This window comes from Lactuca sativa, chromosome 5 (assembly GCF_002870075.4).
Source record: "Lactuca sativa cultivar Salinas chromosome 5, Lsat_Salinas_v11, whole genome shotgun sequence".
NCBI classification, from domain to species: Eukaryota; Viridiplantae; Streptophyta; class Magnoliopsida; order Asterales; family Asteraceae; genus Lactuca; species Lactuca sativa.
The window spans coordinates 280,254,108-280,270,140 of record NC_056627.2 but is presented as its reverse complement, the minus strand read 5'-3'; the positions used below and the strand labels follow the sequence as shown (position 1 = coordinate 280,270,140).

The following is a 16,033-nucleotide window of genomic DNA, read 5'->3' as shown; positions in this document are numbered from 1 at the left end:
CATTCCTTACCTCTGTGTTACAACCAATTTAGGATGACCTACCACATGAACAAGGAAGAGGTCACCCTAAGCAAACTCCAAGGTCTCCTAAGGGTTGCTGAGAGCAACCTCAAGGATAAGTCTGTTGCACCAACTCCCAATCCACCCGCTGCTCCTGTTTTGGCCATTGGGCAAGGAAGAGGAAAGAAGCGGAAGGCTTCGTCTAAGAACCATCGCAAGGTTAAGTCCCAAGATGGTGCCTCTTCAAGTGGGACCAAAGTTGATCCTGCTAAACCCTGTCCTAACCCAAAGGAGGCAGAGTGCCACCATTGCCACAAAATAGGGCATTGGAAAAGAAGCTGCCCAGAATACCTGCAAGCTATCAAGGAAGGAAAGATCAAGCCATCTTTCACAGGTATTTATACAATTAAATCTAATGATTCATCTCATGCTATTTCTTGGGTTCTTGATACCGGGTGTGGTTACCACATTTGTTCTGAATTGCAGGGACTAGGAAGAAATAGGGATGTGGAGCATGGAAGAATAAATCTAATCATGGGGAACAGAAGATCGTCGCCTGTGACCAAGATTGGAGTGTATTCTTTAGTGCTTAGTAATGGTTTATGTTTAAATTTAAATAATTGTTGCTACTCGCCAGAAATGGCAAGAAACATCATTTCGTTTCATGGTTTGTTTAGACAAGGATTTAGATTTTCATTTAATAATGAGAATGGCTCAATTTATGCTTATCTAAATGGTGTCTTATATTTTGAAGCAATGCCATGTAATGGAATTTATGAAACTGTTATGATTGTAGATAACCTGGGAAATGATGTTTTATGCATGGATTCATCCAATAGTATGGATAAAGCATGTTTGTGGCATTGTCGCCTTGGACATGTCAACAAGAAGCGCATAGCCCAACTCCAAAAGGATGGAGTGTTGGAGTCATTCGACCTTAGGGAAGATGACACGTGTGAGTCTTGTTTACTTGGAAAGATGACCAAGTCACCCTTCACTGGTTCTTGTGCAAGGGGTGAGGGTTTGTTGGATCTCATACATACCGATGTATGTGGACCCTTTAGATCCACCACAAAGGATGCGAACCGCTTCTATGTGACTTTCACCGATGATTATAGTAGATATGCGTATATTTACTTAATCAAGCAAAAGTCAGAAACGTTTGAAAAGTTCAAAGAATTCAAACATGAAGTGGAGAATCAATTGGGCAGGAAAATCAAGATGCTTCGATCCGATCGAGGAGGAGAGTACCTAAGTCTTGAATTCCACGTCTATCTTAAAGAATGCGGAATCGTTTCGCAATTGACGCCACCTAGGACACCGCAGTTGAATGGTGTGGCAGAAAGGCGTAATCGAACCTTGTTGGACATGGTTCGTTCTATGATGAGTCGTGCTTCACTACCTATCTCTTTCTGGGGGTATGCCTTAGAGACTGCCCCCATATCCTTAACCTAGTCCCTACGAAGAAGGTTGCTAAAACACCTCACGAGATGTGGATAGGGAAAGCTCCCTCGTTGGCACATATCAAGGTTTAGGGTTGCGAGGATTTTGTGAGACGAGATACTCATGACAAGCTCGAACCTCGTAGTGACGATGTATTTTCATCGACTACCCGCAGAAATCCTTTGGATATCTCTTCTATAGACTGAGTGACAATGTTGTCTTCGTTGCAAGGAGATGGGTTTTTCGAGAGCGAGAACTCATAAGCCAAGGAGACAGTGGGAGGCAAATCGAGCTTGAAGAGATTCAAGAGTCGAGTGATGAAGGAACCTCTACCGCTGGCACTCAACCCAAGGAGGAAACTCCGGTTGAACCAATTGACAAGTCCTTACCTCTAAGACGTTCTGAAAGAGTTAGAGTTCAACCCCAGTTATATGGTTTTCATATTACTACCGAATGGGACACGCATATTAGTGATGGTACAATAATAAATCTAGATGAACCTAAAAGCTATAAGGAAGCCATGGCAGGCCCGGAGTCTGCAAAATGGAAAGAGGCAATGGACAGCGAGATTCAATCCATGTATGAGAACCAAGTTTGGAATTTGGTTGATAATGTGCCTGGACGTAAGACCGTTGGGTGCAAATGGATCTTCAAGAAGAAGACCGACGTGGATGGAAATGTACACACATATAAGGCGCGATTGGTTGCGAAGGGCTTTACTCAAACTCCCGGAGTTGACTATGATGAGACCTTCTTACCAGTTGCGAAAATAAAGTCTATTAGGGTGATGCTAGCCATTGCTGCATTTCATGATTATGGAATATGGCAGATGGATGTCAAGACCGCTTTTCTTAATGGGAAGTTGGCTGGGGATGTTTACATGGCTCAGCCAGAGGGTTTTGTCGATACGAAGCATCCGAATAGAGTGTGCAAGCTTGAGAAGTCCATTTATGGGCTTAAGCAAGCGTCTCGCAGATGGAATCTTTGTTTCGATGAGAAAGTCAAAGAGTTTGGATTTGTACGAAGCGAAGATGAATCATGTGTATATGTCAAAGCCAGTGGGAGTATAGTTAGCTTCCTCGTTTTGTATGTCGATGACATACTACTCATAGGAAACGACGTCCCGACACTGCAGGAGGTTAAGTCCTGGCTCGGGAGGTGTTTCGCTATGAAGGACCTCGGAGAGGCTTCCTATATTTTGGGAATAAGGATAGTGAGAGAACGAAGTAAGAGACTAATAGGACTTAGTCAGAACACTTACTTAGATAAAGTACTAAAACGTTTTAGTATGGAAAATTCGAAGAAGGGAGAATTACCGATACAAAGTAATGCCAAGTTGAGTAAGACTCAAAGTCCGAGTACCGAAGCTGAGATAGCAGAAATGAGCCGAGTTCCATACGCTTCCACAGTTGGCTCAATCATGTATGCTATGACTTGTACTTGCCCTGATGTAGCCTTTGCTTTGAGCATGGTCAATAGATATCAAGGGAACCTTGGCAGAGCCCATTGGATTGCGGTCAAGAATATCCTTATGTACGTTCGGAGGACGAAGGAATGGTTTTTAGTCCTTGGAGGGAGTGATGACTTGAAGGTGTGAGGGTATAGTGACGCCAGTTTTCTGACCGACAGGGACAACTACCGTTCGCAGTCGGGCTGGGTCTTTACCCTGAATGGAGGAGCAGTTACTTGGAAAAGTTCCAAGCAGGAAACCGTAGCTGATTCAACGTGCGAATCAGAGTACATTGCAGCGAGCGAAGCGTCAAAGGAGGCAATATGGTTGAAGAACTTCATCGGTGATCTTGGAGTTGTACCTGCCATAAAAGAGCCTATGGAAATTTTCTATGATAATGAAGGAGCAGTTGCCTTGACAAAGGAACCGAGGGATCATGGTAGATCTCGTCATATCGACAGGAAATATCACTTTATTAGACATCGAGTAGAAGAAGGACAACTCGTGGTTAAGAGGATATCATCAGAAGATAACCCAACAGATCCGCTTACAAAGGGACTGAGCAGGGTTAAGCACTTGCAGCATGCTAGGAGTATTGGGCTGAAGGATGATATTAGTTTAGATTAGATAGTATTAGAAACATATAATAGATAAATGTAATTAACATTTGATGATTAAATAAAGGAGTATTATTTATGAGTAATGTTACTGTCTTATGTTAATCGTTTGACTATTGTTTCACTTTGCATGTTTTGACTTCCAGAATAATTGAGTTGTTAAGAATAATTGAATTATTCGAATGATCCACAATCGTTCATATGTTGGAAGTAGATATGAAAGAAGATTGTCATGAATTGGTGTGTAGATTGTCTAAATGGTATTAGACATAGCAAAAGTTTGCTACAACGTTCATGAGTGCTTATGAAATAGTTTTAAGCATTGGAACAAACCCGCGCTTGCTGGGATCACCTTATGGAATGTGATAAAAAGGGTGATCGCAAGACGATAATATCATATGGTCTTAAAACCTAGATATATGGTTTGTTATTTGTTAATTGGTTGTACATTGATAATGCGAAACTGCATCAGTAACTTGATGTTATAAAACGCATTGTTGTGTATAGTTGATTAATGAATAAGTAAATGCATATAAGTCGAAGTTTATCAGTTACTTTTATCCTAAGAGGGTAAAAGAGATATCTCGGCCTCTCGATGATTTGATTTGACTTATGTGTCGGGCCCGATCAGAACTAAATTGATGTGTTCGATTAAGTTCTATGTCGAATAAATCTGAGATCGACAAACCAACTGCTGGACAAAAAGATTCCATAGAATTGTCCGCATAATATCTAAACAGAGGACTATACGATCCTTTATCTAAAGGACAGGTTACTGATAAGATCAGAGTTTGACAGCAACGACTGCCAATCGAGTTATACGTTGCATTTGTGGTTACTAGACTTATCCAAGTGGGAGACTGTTGGATTAGTGTCTAATGTTGTAACCATATTTGGTAAGTACTTGACCCGGTTGTGCATGGTCCTTTTGGGTTGCCTTCACCAAAGCAACTTGACTGGAGAAATTAAATAGAGAGAGGTTATTATGATTTATTAATATGTTATTAGAATAATATATTAAAGGAAAAATCATATTTGTTTAATTAATATTGGTCATTAATTAATTAGGAATTAATTTTATGATCAAGTGTAATTAATTAAACTAGAGGGGATGAATTGTAATTATAAGATAGTTGCAAGATAGAGCAATATTTATCCTTATTAAAGGATGGACGAATTCAAGGATAAGGATATCCTTAAAATCGTCCAAGGTCCAAGAGATAAGGGTTTTTCAAGGCTTATCTTGTGGTTGCTTGGTGGGCAAGTAACTGGATAAGGATAAGGACTGAAACCCTAATCTAAACCCTATATGAAGACCCCTAGGCCTTGAGAATTTGTGTACATGCTCCTAAGAGGTTCCAAGGACGAATTTCTACCTCTTCCCTTCTCTCTCTAAAGCCTCTCCAATTGCTTGTGGTGTTTGTGAGCCATTAGAGGCACTACACTTGTGGTGCTTGCTTTCAAGACTTAGGGTTTGAAGATTTAAGTTGTTATTGCAATATAACAACAAGAGATATGTAATCTAACCTTGTATATTAATTTCGAAAATAACATTGTACTTTAGGGTTTTATTCTTGTGTTCATAATGTTGTGTATCTAATAGCAAAACATAGATCCAAATCTAGGGTTGCATGCACACATAGGATTGTTTGTATAAAACCCAACAGTATAAACCGGACCGGAGGGTCCAACGATATAGACCGGACCGAAGGGTCCAACAATACAAACTGGACCGAAGGGTCCGACGAGCTATGATCGGACCAGAGGGTCCGACGAGCTACGGGACTGGAGGGTCCCACTGAGACACATCGATCGGAGGGTCGTACTGTAGCCTTGAGTGGCATATGTGTTGTATGTGGTATTTTGGGGAACTCACTAAGCCTTTGTTCTTACAGTGTTTGTGTTATGTGTGTTAGGTACCAGTGAGGATCGCGGGAAGGCGCTGACATGATCAGTACAGACTATTGGAGTTTTATACACTTGATGTTGGGATGTGATTTTATGGATTTGTTATGTGAGACATTGAGAATTGAGAATCTTTATGAATGAAATTACATTATTAAAAAGTGAAAAATTGTTTTGAAATTTACGTTGTTACATTAATATTTACATTCAACTGTCTTTTTATTTTAATTACAAATTATATCCTTAACTTTTGAATTGTATAGTTCGGGGTGCACTAATATTTTGTTGTATAAGTTTGATAAAATTGCACTGCACATTCTTAGTCTATTTAAAAAAACCATTTTACCCTTACTTTTATATTTTTGTTTTTCGTGTGTGTGTGTGTATACATATATATATATATATATATATATATATATATATATATATATATATATATATATATATATATATATATATATATATATATATATATATTCGCTTACTTTTTATTTTATTTATTTGTATTTTTTATCATTCTGATTTTATTTGACACTTTTTTTAATATAATGTTTATGTTTTTTTTTTACTTTTTTTTAATATTTTTTTGATGTTATATATATATATATATATATATATATATATATATATATATATATATATATATATATATATATATTAGTTTTTGACATGCTGTTTGAATATATTTTAATATTTTTTTGATGCTTTGTTCGTTTATATTAAAAAAAAATTGTAAAAAATGTAAAAATGTTTGTTAAATATGAATATTATTAACACAGATTAGGTATAAAATTATTTTTTTTAATATGATTAATAGTTAGGCTAACCGAAATTGAAAAACGAGTTTCAAGTTAACAAACTTTTTTATATTTTTATACAAAAGGTATTTACAAAAAGCTTTACAAAAACATATAAAATAACAAAACATAAAAAAATAACATTAAAAATTATATTCGAACAAAACATAAAATAAATAAATAAATAAATAACTAGAAATTTTATTTAAAAAAACGTCAGAAAATGTAAACTAACAAAATATAAAAACATTAAAAAATATATTCCAATAAAATTCCAAAAAAAATATAAATCATACAAAATACAAATAAATAAAATAAAAAGTAACCGTCAAAATTTTAAAAAATTAAACAATTATATATATATATATATATATATATATATATATATATATATATATATATATATATATATATATATATATATATTATTGAAAATATGAAAGAGCTTATTTGCATTTATGATATAACAAAAATAAACAAAAATATGTAAAAGACAAGAAGTGACATGGTGGCAGATGTTATAGGCGGTATTGTAGAGGTGCGAATAGAATTTCCCTTCCTGATGATGCAAGCAACGATGACCCACATCTACCCTAATAAATAAGAATGATTTTGTCACATGTCATTCTCTCATTTAATTTGTCACATGTCATTTTGTCATAATTTAGAGATATATTTATTTTCCACTTGTCATTTATTTCATTTTTCATTTCTAATATATTATTAATTAGTTTCCATAAATTAAACCTACCATAATGATATTAATTTCAAATTTTAAATTTTAAAATTCAAATAAATTTACAGTTTAAACCTTTGTGTTTAACATTTTGTTATAATTAACCTTTTTAGTATACGGGTCTGATAACTAAACAATAATTTTAATTAATTTATTTTTTGCATGTTTTTTTTTTCTTATAATTTTTATTTATTTCAAATTTCAAATTCAAATAAATTTCTCATTTAATTGTTTTTATTTAACATTTTGTTTTAATCAACCCGTATAATATACGGGTTTCACAACTAGTATTTATATTAATAAAAGAGTAGTCCTTTTGCCAAGTGTCATAATATTAGAACTCCTAATTAATATGATGCCATTTGTCATTCTATTAATTCTCCATTATAAATTCATTAAACCTCCTAATTAATGTGATGTTATTTGTCAATCTATTTATTCTTTTTTTTAAATTTAAATTTTAAATTTTATATTATTGTTTTCATTAGTTCACAAATAAAAAGAGTCTAATATATATGATAAATTAATTCCACATATTTATTTGAATCAATAATTATAATTTTACATAACTAATAAAAAAATCTCTTAATTAATAATGTATTTAAACTTTTATATAAAATAATTGATTAATAATTTTGAACTTTTTACTATGAATATTTAATTAATTTTGTAACCGTGGTTTCCACGGGTTATAAACTAGTCTATAATAGTGAATTTGGTCCACAAAATGATATCCCTATTATAATAAAAAAATAGTTTTAATCTCCTTTTGACATGTGTCATCCTATTAAACCTCCTAATTAATGCATATTTTATTCTACTTTTGCTATGTGTCACCCTATTAGGCTTCATCATTAATGCATGTTATTTATCAACCTATTAATTCTCAATTTTAAATTTTCTCACTCTAATTACATTAATTTAATTACATTAGAATAAAAATTAAATTAAAATTAATACAAATTATAAAGTAATATAATTTCACATATTTATTTAAATTAATGATTATAATTTTATATAACTAAAAAAATATCTCTTAATTAATACTTTATTTGAAATTATTGATTAATAATTTTGAGTTCTCACTATAATAGTTTAATTAATTTTGTAACCGTGGTTCCCACGGGTTATAAACTAGTTTCTTCATAAAGAGATCCCATAAAGAAAAATACACCACCCTCTCCCATGATCACGATGATGACTTGGTTAACACACAAAACAGCCAAATGGAAGATGAGGTTAGAGAAACACGAGCTAAAACTCAACCAAAATGTTTTAGCGACTTTGTGGTAACGCTGCCTCCTTCGGTAAACCACCCGCAACCCGCAACCAATCAAGGCACCTCAACGGTACATCCTACTTCCAGTTATGTCACTTATGATAATTTTTCAAAATCTCACAAGGCTTTCTTAGTGGCCATTAATTCACATGATGAGTTGAAATGTTTTAATCAAGTAATGCAGGATGAAAGATGGAAATAAGCGATGAAGAAAGAGATCCAAGCTCTCGAGCAAAATGGGACATGGACTCTCGAACATCTGTCAAAAGGAAAATGGGCCATGGACTCCAAGTGGGTTTACAAAATGAAATACAAGCCGAATGGAGAAGTGGAACATTATAAACCTCGTCTCATGGCAAAGGAGAATACTCAGATGGAAGGTGTGGATTTCCATGATACGTTTGCACTCGTGGCTAAACTTGTTACGGTTTGCACACTATTAGCAGTCGCAGTTAAGAAGAATTGGATTATACATCAACTCGATGTGAACAACGCGTTCTTACATGATGACTTAGATAAAGATTTATACATGAAAATACCATAAGGTTTTTGCCAAGATAGATGAGACTAGGGTATGTAAACTCAAGAAATCGTTGTACGGGCTGAAGTAGGCTTCCCAAAATTGGTACCACAAGTTCACAGCTGCCCTCCTTGCTCTTAAATTTAGACAGCCTCATGTTGACCACTCTTTTTATTTGTAAAGAAGGAATTATTTTCATTGCAATATTAATCTATGTGGACGATGTGATAGTCGTGGGAAATAGCTCAACAAAAATCCAACAAATAAATTCATCTCTCGACATTCAATTCAGCATCAAGGACCTTGAAAACCTTAAATATTTCTTGGGCATTGAAGTAGCACGAACAAAAGAAGGACTGGTATTAAGCCAACAAAAATACATGTTAGACATTTTGGAAGATAACAATTTATGGGGGTGTCGTCCTAGCAAATTCCCCATGGAACATAACCTCAAATTTGACAAGGGTGATGAAGAAAGCTCAGTTGATGCGGGTACATATCGTTGCATGGTTGGTCGACTTTTTTACCTCTAAGCGACCCCATCGGATATTACATATGCAGTAAATGTCTTAAGTCAGTTTGTCTCAACTCCTAAACAAACTTATCCAGATGCAACTACAAGAGTTCTTCGTTATCTCAAGAGTATAACATGTCAAGGAATATTTAACCCAATAGAAAGTGGTATAGGTTTCACAGCATACATTAATTCAAACTGGCTGGGTTATCCATTTTCTCAACGCTCTCGAACCAGTCATTTTTTGTTTTTTGGTGGTGCACCAATATATTGAATGTCAAAGAAACAGTCAGATGTTTCTCGATTGTCTGCCGAAACAAAATACTGAGCCATGACAACGACTGTTAGTGAGGTACTTTGGGTTCGATGGTTGCTCATGGACCTTGATATCAAAGTAGACAAGTCGACACCTCTCTTTTGTCAGTCAAGGGAGATTACACCGGTGTAGATTGACACCCGTGATCAGATAGCTGACTTGCTAACCAAAGTACTTGGTTCACAACGTTTATGCTCGTTATTTGTCTAGTTGGGCATTAGAAATTTGCATGCTCCAACTTGAGGGGGAGTAAAGGAACCAATTATCTAACTGACAGTCATTATCTATGTTTTCAATTAATTGTCATCTCTATCTTTTAAGTAGAAATAGCTTAAAGTTAGTTGGCTCATTTTTTATATTTTCCCCCTGTATAAAAGCTTTGTACTCTGCACGTTATCAAAGAATGAGAGAAATAAAATAAGAATCTTTTATACCAATTTTCTCACAAAATCAACATTTAAGTGCATATGAATGGATGAGGCTAGGTTAGCCGTAAGGTGGTTATCAGTTTCGTAGTGTAGATGGCCTACTTTTTTAGAGTAAGAAGGCATAAAGAAAATACATCAAGCCAAATTGGTTTACCAGACGCTATGTTGTAGTGTTGTAGTAACACATGTGAATAACACAATTAAACATTTCATATGGGCCCTTCACGGTTTGGTCAACCTCAACTAGATGTTATATTAATGACTCTTGTTTGCCAACAGGTGTCATGGCTACCCGGTAAATTAGGTTCACGCCTAAAAAAGATTAATATCTTTATATGGTGGGTCCTCTTGATAGAATCCCAATTAGGGTTAATTTGGATGCTCGAGGTCTAGACTTTGATTCGATTTTGTGTCAGGTCTTCCGAGAGGAAGTGTAAGTTGCCAGCCATGATCTTTTCATTGAATGTTTGCTGGTGCGACAATTGTGGAGACGGGTAGCTATTTGGGTGGATTGCTATGTTCCTCAGTTTGGTTCGGCTTTGGGAGTGATGGAATGGGTACATGAACGAACACTTGCTCGTTCTAAGAGGGTGGTTTTGGACTCGATCTTCAGAAATTTGATTTGGGTCATATTGACGTATCAGAATTTCGCCTTATTCCGTGAATCCAAGGTCCAGAAGGAGTTACTTTTTGATAACACTCTTGCATTTTCTTTTACTTGATTTTTTAAGAACGCTAAGGCTGCAAAATTGGAATGCATTGATGATGCATCTAATTTTTTCTTGTAACTTTTTCATTAGTTTAAAAACAACCTCATGTAAAAAACTCGACATTTAGGGTATATATATCTTATATGTTTATGTGACATCCTAATTTTTGAGATTTTGTTCTTTGTATATATATATATATATATATATATATATATATATATATATATATATATATATATATATATATATATATATCAAGGTTGCAGATATCGCTCGACGGTAGCTCGGCGGTGGATTAGGGTCAAGAGATTAATCGGCTAGGCAGAGATTAATCGGGGACCATTAATTAGTAAAACAATTATTAAAAAATTAATAAGTATAACATTAATCCTAAGAATATAAGTAAACAAATTAACAAGTTAATAAATATAACATTAATCCTAAGAATTAAAAAAGTTATCACACAATTAAACTTTGTGCATATAGATTGAAAGTTACTTCCACACTATTAGAACTAATTTCGGATTTTTGTTCGTGCATATAAATATTAGAAATAATTCCATGAGGCCTTTTAAATATAAAAAGATATGGGAAATACGGTTTCTCAAAAAAATTAAAACAAAAAACTGAAGATTGCAAAGATTTGTATTTAGTAATATTGGACTTGGATGTAATGATTCTTGTAAACCCACAAATCTTACAACACGATGGAGAATTATAACAAAACTACCCTCAAGGGCAAATTGGTCAAGAGACCAACCAAAGAGAAATACACCGATAACCAACAACCTGAACACTACAAAATCAATTTTATGCATGTAATTTAACATTTCAGCACAACAAAAGAGATCAACAATTGTAAATGGTTAATTGTAGGTAAAATACACTAGGCTCTATGAATTAACATTGTAAATTCAATTAGAGATGAACAATTACTTTAACTCTATACATAGCAGGTCCAAGGAACACACAACAAGACTAAATCACCCCCAAGGGCAAAATGGTCTAGACTTGGATCAAAAAGAAAAAACCACTACCCTGAAATCATTCCTTAGCACCGATGATAACAGGTCCTTCACAACCAAAAAAATACAATTCACAATTCCAAAACAAGTTTGAGCCCTGCACAACAACACCTTCATATCTGATCACATTTGCATCTGATCACATTTGTATCTGATCACATTTGCAAGCCACTGCCAGTAGAATTCATATTATATCACAATTTTTAAAAAGTAAACATATCAATGTAGGAATGAGAATAAATCGATAATAATATCCCAAGATGATTGATAAGAGAAATAATAGATGAACATAACATACCACCCATCCAGAGCCTTGCACAGCAACACCTTCAGCATTCATCTTGATTACTCATTCGTATATGATCACCTTCAACATAGCACCACAACATCATTTTCTTTGAATCGACCTCATCTTGAAACAATCACATTTAATTTTGATCACTCATTCATATTTGATCACCAACTCCGACTTGAAATCACATTCAATTATGACTTTCACTGCATTGACCATTGAATTGAATTACCGACAATCAGCAAAAAAAAAATTCTGAAATCGATTTTCAGATCAAACAAATCGATTCAACAATAATCATCATCTTTAACCACCTGTTACGTGACCTAAGAAGAAGCGAAGAAGAAAAGAAGAAAGAAAAAAAAGATGCGTTAAACCACCTGTGGTTCAGGTTCTTCACCTTCATTTTTCTTCGATTCGACCTCATATTTCTTCACCCTCGATTCGACCTAATCTCCTACTCACCAATCCTTTCCATATTACCCGATTATTGATTGTTGATTGGGTTCGGTACTTACCGTTTGACGGTGCTCAGTTTGATGTTGTTTCTTTGATGTCGTGGCAGAAGATGATGGTTGAAGACTAACTGAAGCAGGGGAGGAATCGGAGTCGAGCAGGGGAGAAGTCAGACCATCAAAAAAAATTGGGGATGAAAGGGATGCAAAAAACATATATGGAAGAGTAAAAGTTAGAGCATCCCACATCGAAGCTGGGAACATTATATCAACGGAAAAATACTCTATAAAAGGAATCCTCCCTAAGATAACAAATGCCCTTATGTTTTAGCCAAGCTGGCGCATTTGAGCAGGTGGGTCCTTTAGAGTCAGCTGGACCGATTTGGTCTGAGTTGACTGATTTGGTCTAAGTTGGGCCAGCTTTGTCTGATATTGACGAGGCCGCCTAGTTTAACCTTCTAACACCTATTTGTAGGCGGTTGGAGGCCGTCAAGCATCTTGGTGCCGATTAATCGGCCGTTTAGACCGATTTTTACAACCAAGATATATATATATATATATATATATATATATATATATATATATATATATATATATATATAGGGTGAACTTCAATACATAACCATTATTAATAAGGAACCAATGAACCAATTGTCAATATCGAAATTCAAAGTGATCAACGACAAAGGGAATGGATGTATACGTTTTTTTTTGAAAAAAATTGGAATATATCATTGTTCACGATTTTCCGTTATCTTTCCATAGAGATTCATGTTAATATATTAAAAACACATTTTTTTCAAAAAAAAAACTCACTTTGTTTTGTTCTTTTTTTAATATTTAAGTTTATTTTTATAAAAAAAACAATCATACCAAAAATCTCAATTTTTTGTCATCTATTAATAAACATCATCAACAATTATTAAAAAGTCTCCGATTAGTTCAGATTCACATTGTGAATCTAAACTGTAATGTAACATCCCAAATTTCGAGTCCAAAAATTTCATTTTAATTAATTGATTATAAAACATTCATAAGAAAACTACGTGAAAATATATCATTTCGTAAATCAATATATCATGTCTGAAAACCCAAATCATAAAGTAATAACATGTTAGAGTACAATCCCAGAATATCTCAAGTGCGGAAAACCAATGTGTGTGTGTATGATGTGCTGCTACCGCACCAGCTCCTTCCCCTTTGCTGAAGAGGTACCTGAAACCAAAACTGTAAAATGTAAGTACAAAGCTTAGTGAGTTCCCCCATTGTACCACATAACACACATATCCTGTCGGGCATATCTAGGTGCCCTACCTACCTCTTCGGTCATGTCGATCGGGTACTGCCTAACATATCTGGGTGTTGGCCTCCCTTTCGGTCCTGTCGACCAAATACTACCTCGCATATCTGGGTGCTAGCCTCCCTTTCGGTCCTGTCGACCGGATACTGCCTAGCATATATGGGTCCTGGCCTCCCCTTCGGTCTTGTCGACCGGATACTGTGGACTATTTCACCCCTCTACTACCACCTCATAACATGTATCACATAATCATATTCTATCTAGTATGATTGGGTATGACTACCCCTTTTCGGCCCTATCAACCAGAAATCTTGGGGACTATCTCCCCTACTGCTACTGGCATATAACATCATATTATACTAGCACATAACATATCAGGTAGTAGCAAACCTAGATGAATGTCACAAAGACAGTCATCTAACATACAACTCCTACTGGTGGGCCGACATTGTGGCCGTAGACCCACCGCTACTAGAAGGTAACTTACCTCGTACGAGTAGCTGCTGATAATCTGCGCGGGAAATCCCTGTCTTCGGCTGCTCCGGAAATCCGCCGGCTATAATCCCCACAAAACACTCAGTCAGAACCTGATATCTACTCTTAGGGTAAAATGACTATTTCACCCCTGACCAAGTCCAAGTCAAAGTCAATGTGAACTTCCAGTTAACCTGACTCGCCGAGTTGGGTCGCCAACTTGTCGAGTCCCTATCCTTTTAAATGTTCTCATCCACGACTCTACTTGTCGAGTTTAGTAATGACTCAATGAGTTCCCCTTCTATACGAACATCGAATGAACCTTCATCCGACTCGCCGAGTTGTATGAACAACTCGGCGAGTTCATCTTCAGAGTTGGGAGATCGCCTTGGACTAGCTGAGTCTGATGAACAACTCATCGAGTCGCTACTATCCAAGTCCCATTTCTCAATTTATGGTGTACAACTCTTGTCCAAATGATATATCTAGGCTCCAAAGATCGATCTAGCACGTAAAGTTACAAACTTTACAAGCATGCATGGGAGAATGAGCTCAAATGACTCAAAAAGGGGTTCCTAATATGCAAGGGGCTTTCAGTGGGTTCGAAGACAACTACTTTATGCCTTAAGGTTCCTTAATGGCCTTGGATCCGAAGCCTTAGACTCCAACCATGCTTGCAATCATGGTTGGTTGCCAAGAATGGCTCCTAGAATCCCTAATTTCCTTCAAGAAGAGATCTAGCTTAGTAATGGACAAGGTATGAGCCTCATACCTCAGATGGACTGTGAATGATGCTCAAGCTCGACTTCCTTTGGCCTCTTCTTGTTTCCTCAAGCCTTTCCTTCCTTCCTTTACTCACAAACTACCAAGATCACTCAAAAGCCTTTAGATCTTCACACACACACAATTAGGGTCGATATGGAGGGTTCTGGAAGCAATAGGGACCAAAGGTGGTTGAATGAGACGTTTAAATAGGGTGTAAACCCCCTTAGATTAGGGTTTTGTCCAGACAGTGCGGACTCGTCAATTCCGGACGCTGACTCGTCGAGTCGCTCACTTAACTCCCCTGTCCAATCCACTTCTACTCGACGAGTTGGGCCCCAACTCGCCGAGTCCCAGGTCAAAATGAGAAATATACTCGAAAAAAAATACATACCAGGAATCGAGTGCTACATGTAAAATTGTAAATATTTCAATTTTAACATTCAGAATATGAATCTGACTTACTATTATTCACATTGTGAATCTGCTCACATTCATAATGTAAAAGTGTACCGAAATTTCATTTTTTTTACATCAATATGAATCTATGTTTAAAGAATACCAAAAAATATGAATTTTGATATATTTATTAAAAAATTTCAATAAAAAAATAGGCCTTAACTTTTCAAAAACAAAAGACATGAAGTGAGTTTTTTTGAAAAAAAAAATCATTTTTTATATATCAATATGAATCTCTATGGAAAGAGAACGAAAAATTATGAACAATGGTATATTCGTTTTTTTTCGATAAAAAACATGGCGTAAAAATAATTTTAACAAAAAAAAAAGAAATTAAGTTTTGTTATAACCTGGTGTATGTGCATCCATTGTAAAAGTGTAACATCCGGATTCCCAGGTATTGTTTTATTTTTTTTATTTTTGGGTGTTGTGAGGAGACTCGGCGAGTTGGGGTCTAAACTCGCCGAGTAGGATTGCGGATGTTCACGCGGGTTCGCGTCTGGACTCGGCGAGTCCACGTTGTTTAATGAAACCCTAATTTCCAGGGTTTG

General features: G+C 35.5%; 1 long non-coding RNA gene across 1 annotated transcript; it reads right to left on the bottom strand.

The window, feature by feature from the left end:
• Positions 1-11,505: 11,505 nt before the first annotated feature.
• Positions 11,506-12,775, bottom strand: LOC111919990 (uncharacterized). Its single transcript, XR_002859683.3, has 3 exons — positions 12,413-12,775; positions 12,039-12,238; positions 11,506-11,911 (listed from the first exon to the last, which is right to left on the bottom strand). It is a non-coding gene; the product is annotated as an uncharacterized LOC111919990 (long non-coding RNA).
• Between the last annotated feature and the right edge of the window lie 3,258 nt (positions 12,776-16,033).